At 38.4% G+C, this 6,321-nt stretch overlaps 1 long non-coding RNA gene across 5 annotated transcripts in view; it reads right to left on the bottom strand.

Annotated features, from left to right (window-relative positions):
* LOC120324345 overlaps nt 1–6,321 on the bottom strand; it is a 141,115-nt gene that overhangs the window by 25,847 nt on the left and 108,947 nt on the right. For 4 of the 5 annotated variants that reach the window (XR_005565591.1, XR_005565594.1, XR_005565593.1 and 1 more), the window contains exons 1-2: nt 4,072–4,550; nt 2,053–2,117 (exon numbers count right to left, since the gene is read on the bottom strand). The exons of the other annotated variant lie outside the window; for it this stretch is intronic. This is a non-coding gene — a long non-coding RNA (uncharacterized LOC120324345). Of the gene's footprint in view, nt 1–2,052; nt 2,118–4,071; nt 4,551–6,321 lie in introns of those variants that run through there. 5 annotated transcript variants of the gene reach the window in all.

Here is a 6,321-nt window from a genome sequence, read left to right as displayed (position 1 = left end):
TTTCTGTCAGTACCATAATCTCACTTAAGAAATGCAACATTGACACTTGCACTGAGTCTGAGACATCCTCTCCCTCTATCCTGACCCACGATCAGTGACGTATGAACAATGAGAGGTGTCAACACAAGACAGACAAGAATTGCCAAAACCCCAGGACAAATTAAAAACTGAGCAGCCAGCTGAATGCTATCAAAATAAAAGGCAATAGGGTTAGAAGAAGAAATATGAACATATGAATGTTTTGGTCACAGAGATATGTGGGTAAAAAATCAATAACCAAGAAAAAAATTATTACCCTCCCTTCCGTTGAATGAAGATATAAAATCAATAAATAAACCAATAAGTGGTTGGATACTGCTATGACTTTGATAAGGAACTTAACTGTTACAAATACGGCTGTCCTAGAATGGGTGAAGATCCTGGGCATTATGAAAGGATGTAGCTGTCCTCTCTTTCTCAGTTAATACACTAAGAAACTGTTCTGTCCTTCAACCCAAGTTTACTGAAGCACTTCTTATCTTACTGTGGAATAAAAGGTAATGATTACAGTGTGGCTGTGTTTCTCAATTCTAAGCCTGGCCACCAGGGATCCAGAAACCTAACAAAGCAGTGACATTGATTCATTACAGCAACTTAAAGAAATCAGTCATGTTCTGGATGCTTTGTTTATTGTGAGAATTCATCAACAATTATGTTTATCTCTCTGCACATCATCTGATAGTATTGACTGGGAATGACGATGTTACCTGGGGTTAGTAGCAAATATGAAGATGTCTTTTTTTCGTCATTGTAAGAAACACAAGTTTCTGTGGGTAGAATTATCTCAGGACTTGTTTTCAAACAAGGGCTCTTAACAAATAGAGGGGGAAAAAACCCTTTAATGCAAAAATCAATTGAATACAGATTTGTGGCAAATAATCCCAAGATTAAGCTCGTCCTTTTGCACTGCTTGTGGCTAGTTCCTACTCCAGGCAGTAACTAATAGCTTGCAGTTTGGCCTTGACTTTTTGGGATAGCAGAACAGTGCTTAAAGCAAATTTGAAGGAAGAGGGATTTAGACACTGAAGCATACCCCTGAACCTCAGGTAACAAATGCCGGCCTGTGTCTGTGAAACACATTAAAGTAGCTTCAGGGCTGTTGTCACTCATGCTGCCTGCCTGTTCCAGAAGTGCTATTAGGGCTGCTGGAGAGAAGATGGAGTGTCTGGTAGCTTAGGTTTGGAGTGTTGGCACAGGCTCTTTTATGACGCGGCAACAAGTTGGTCGCCTATTAAGCCAGTAAAAATTGGAAACGGAGGCTCGTTATCTGGCTGTCAGAGTTTGAATGCACTCACTGAGTTTTGGTTAAACAACAGGGCCACTGTTCACAAACTTTCAAAATTCGAATATTCCTGAAAAACAAAGCAAGTTCTTTCCCTTTACTCTTCAATGAAATGACAGACTAGCTGCCAAATTTAACTCTCTTTTGTCATGAAATATGTGCCACCAACATTCACTCTGTCACTATAATATTCAGATTTGCTAATTGACGTCCTTGAGGGCTGTTAGGTGGGGAGCTGATGGTCAGAGTATGAATTCTTTCCACAATACTTTGTTCAGAGGGAGAGTCAAGATGATCAACCTATGTCTTGTGTAATATTCTCCAAGAGCAACACCTAGTTCAAAAAACATCAGTCTTACAGTTTTCTGACAGGACTTTTCTTTATTAAATTATCCTCCTAACTGCTGCCAAAAGCAGAAGTCTGCTATTAACAGAAGGCTGATGAAGAGCCCAGAAGGCAGGGTACTCTGCGAGCTTTGAGTATCCTTACTTTCTATTCCGAAATGTGTTCTTTAATCCTCTAAGCCCGTTCAAAGCCAAGTTTTTTCCTTAACTGCAAGTGGAATGTATATACACCATTTTGACATAAACATATGTTAGAAAAATTGAAGCACGTTAATACCCACATCCACCAAACTAATTTTTATGGCATGGCAATGTTTGACAAATAGAAAAGTTGTTGAGTTTTTTCAAGAACTTAAAAAGTGAAAGTAAATAAACCTATAACAAACCTTGTCTCTGAAACGGCAGGCTTCTGGCAACACAGAAAGTGCTCTATGCTGAAAAACTGTAAATTCTGGGAAAACAGGTATGTGAAACTCAGTAAGAAATAAAGGCAAAATTAATGCAGCATTTCAGTCCCTTTTTTTCAATCCATAAATGTTCCCATTTATGTTCTCATTTACGTAGGTGGTGATATCCTATAGCTTTCACAAATTGACACACAGCATATTGCTGTGCAGATGGAAGAAATAACCATGATAAGTAGCAACAGAAGTGTCAAAAAGACTTAAATATCACAGGACAAAGAATATTTTCTCCATCCTTGTGTATACCTGGGCACATATATATATATATGTGCTGTTAGCAAAGATAATCACGCTCTAACCCACAGCCCAATATGACAATAGTTATGTGATTTCTGCATGCAGGTTTTACCATGCAGCCTGCACTGTGGTTTGTTTCTACATCTCTTTAAGCTGTGTTTCCATCATTCCAAATCTGCAGTAGCAGATAGTGTTCCAATCTGCCAGGTTCTTCTTTTTCTTTTCTGTATCACAATGTTATTGTGAAATAACATTCACAATTAATGTTATGAATGTTATGAAATAACATTTCACAAATGGCAAGTATCTTTGTCACAAAAAGGAAACGTAAGAAAGGGTAACCTGTATGCGGGGAAGTCCAATCAATACTAGTCACTTGAGCAAAAAAAGAAAAAAAATTTTTACTCTTCCTTATTATTTTTCATCCATATTTAAAAAGCAGTGATAATCTATCCATGATGGATTGTAATGTTTTTCCACTCCCAGATTTATAAATAGGAATTTATAATGAAAAAGTTGTTAAAAGTATCATTATCTCAGACACATGTTCCTAATCAACAGTGCATTAATTAGCAGTACTGAAAAATGCATCAGAAGAGATAACTTTACTCTTGATGTCCCTGAAGTCATTCAACAGCTTCAGCAATAAAGTGGATATTAACGCAAATTACATGGATTTATGATCTATGGTGGTCATTTTTCTGAACATAAATAATTAAATATTACATAAGCCCTTAATTGTCAGGGAAGTTTTTTGGTTGTTCTTTTTTCATTTAAAAAGCCTTAGAAACCTCATATTTCCTTCTTGAGAGTGTAACGTTACAAGATATTAGTTGCTAGAAAGACTGTTGCATGGAGGCCTAACATGTCTTGTGAGCAACTCTGTACAAGCCACATCTGAAACACGCATCCTCTCCGGGGAGCTACTGTTCTCTCTGAACAGTACTCTTCTTCTTCAGAAGTTGGGTTTTGACGTTATAAATGGGGCTTATTTTTGCAGCTGCCAAAGTTAAGCCCTTCCAGGCATATTTGTAGAAAAGCAGGGCATTCAGAGTCAGACTTTGTTCATTTAAAAATGAAATGAATTAGGCAATGTGCTCTACATGTTTGTCCCAAAGGCTAGTATTATTGCAATTTAACCAATGGCTGTCATTTACTGAAATACCAAAACACATATTTAATTTTAATGTTACTGCCACATCAGAATTGATAAGTTAGGTATGCAAATTTGATTTCAAATGAGAAATTAAATGGCTAATCAGCTGATCGCTACATTCATAGTATGTCATTAGCATTTTTGGTCTTACATTATTATTTATCTTTGACTACAGGGTAGCTTTACTCTCACAGCATGTTATTTAGCCCAATTGCTATTTTTCTTTTTATATTTAATTAAAACTTGTGGGGAAAAAAAGGCAGTTGCAGGGGAAACCACCAAAATTACCGTTTTAAAATAGCCTGGTATATACCTTGCAGAAGTAGAAAAAATGCTGGATAAACATGTCTGTGGATTTAAGAAATTGCACGCATGGCCTTCTGCACACAGTTCTTTCTATTCAACTAGAACTTTCGTATTTGCCCTTGTGCGCTAAATTTATATGAATGGGGTAAAACAAATCAAAGACAATAACTACTTGATTTTTACTTTTCCAGTATTTGACCTTTGAATTGGTTATCATTATTTTGAGCATTCATCATACTCACATGCTGCCAGGTGTTCCATTGAACTCATAAGAGGTTAGTCCTTGAGCATGTTAGGGAAGGTTTTTCTTGTATCTTGTTCTCTAGTTTGATCTTTAAGATCTAATCCTTGGATAATTGCTCTCTGTGGGAAGCATTATGAGATTGTTGGAATTTTTTTCCCCGTAACTTATTTTTTTCTATTGTAGATGACTGGTAGAATGCTTAGAAGAATGTTCAAGGTTCTTATAAACCACTAACTTCTCTTTTTTAAAGGAGATCAGAATAGAGAAAGCTTGGAAGGAATATACATTTTCAGAACTATTCTTTTTGCTTAGAAACTCCAGCAATTCTTGGCTTGGAGTCAAATTTGTCATTTAGTGAGGAGCAACTTCTTTATACATGAAAACCCACACACACACTGATAAGTCAATGCAGACAGCTCACATGTCTTGAAATTCCAGAGTATAAATGCCCTGAAAGTGTCATTTTCTCTGAATGTGAGGGGGGGGGGGGGGGGGGTGGGTTTTCTTCCTGCCATTGTAGCTCTGGCCTGCAGTGATTGTGCATGGTCTACACCCCCACACTGGGTGGGTTGTGTGTTTCTCCAGTTCTCTTCCTGACCCTTGATCTAGCAGTTTGCAAGATTAAACTAACCAGATCCTATGCACAGGGGACAAGGCAGAGCTGAGACAGAGACACTGAAAAGGTGGGTGGCAAACAGAGTAAGGAACTTAGGCTGTGAGTCAGACTGGGGAGCAAAACTGGGAGTTTGGCATGGAGCTTTTGTCAGACATTTAAATGTTTCCAGGCAAGACCAGGAATCCCTGAGAACAATCAATGTGCTTGATCTGCCAAACAGCTTGGAGAGTGATTTAGGAGAGTGATCTAGGGACTGGTGAAATTGGAAAAAAGAAGATAAGGGTCTGAAAAGAAACTTCAGTGCCAGCAGGAGAGCTTCTCAGGCAGTGATAGTGGGGGGTGAAGCTGAAGGAGATAACTGAAATTGATACAGATTTTAGAATACAACTGGATGTCTAGGGTGGAAGACAAGGAAAATAAATCAAGCTACCAGAAAAGGAAAATGAGACTAGTTAATAAGACTACTGAATGAGAGAGAAGGCAGTGTGATAGTGAGCAGCAATGCACACAAGGAGAGGGGAGTTGGTTATGCAAAATGACCAGGAGTAGGATGAGAAATTAGAGTACTTCTGTGACTAATGAAGTGAGGAGATATGTCTTAGGAGCAACCAGGAGAAGGACAGAGGCAGGTTGAGTAGCATGGGCATGCTGAATCAAGCTTGGAGCAGGTGGGGAACAAAGCACGAAAGTCTATTCCCAGTAAAGCACACTCTTCTATAGAGCCTGGCACTGGACCCCAGATCCAGGGCATTTTGCTGTACTTTTCTTTCCAATATAGGCCAGGTGTCCGTGACTTTGCAACATATGCTACCCCTGCCAGTTTTCTCTATTTATAGAGATAATAATAATGATGATGTGGCAGAATGATCTCCTTTAGATATGATTGCACCTGATCAAAGACCCAGGAGGGTCTCGATTCCTACCAAGAGCTCAGACACCAGATACACATCAGGATTAAATTAAAGCTCATGTGTTACAGCATATTAGAGTATATAAACACTCGCAGTGTTCTGCATTGATATCTGTTTGACATTCTGTGCTTTTGCTGTGTTTGATAGACAGTACCAGTTCTCAAGCCAAAAATTATCATATCTACATGAGAAGTCAAAAGTTTGGTCCAGTTATGATCTGGATCATACTCTCACATGTGCAGTTGGGATTGTTAAGAGAATTTCATTTCAAGAAAACTGGGAACACCATGATGGCATACACAAAAATTTATTGGTAACAATAAGCCATTGAGAGAATGCTGTCCAATAGATCTAGATGCGGTGGGACAGACTAGTGTCAACCTTAACACTATACTGAATTTGTCCACACCTTGATAGTGGACCTCACGCTTAGTCCCCAGACACCTATACCTGTGACAGTGATTTCCCTATTCTAGCTAAGTGTCATAAATCTTGACAGTGCTGAATAACTACCTATGCACCTTACAACTAAATCTTGTGAAGATTCACAAATTGCTATTCTTTTGCCTGTCTTTTTTTTTAGGTAGCTATTTCAGAGCCCACCTATTAGATTAAGCTTTGCACAACACACTGGCAAAGGCACTGCCACCAGTACTTTTCCCAAATTCCAGCCTCTAGAATATGCACTTAAGTGTGGGAAATGTAGCTTTAATTATTAAAC

Source organism: Pipra filicauda, unplaced genomic scaffold (genome assembly GCF_003945595.2).
Source record: "Pipra filicauda isolate LSUMZ 115617 unplaced genomic scaffold, ASM394559v2 scaffold4_size7858003_pilon, whole genome shotgun sequence".
Lineage (NCBI taxonomy): Eukaryota > Metazoa > Chordata > Aves > Passeriformes > Pipridae > Pipra > Pipra filicauda.
The sequence above is the reverse complement of the archived record's forward strand: the minus strand, read 5'-3'. Positions and strand labels throughout refer to the sequence as shown.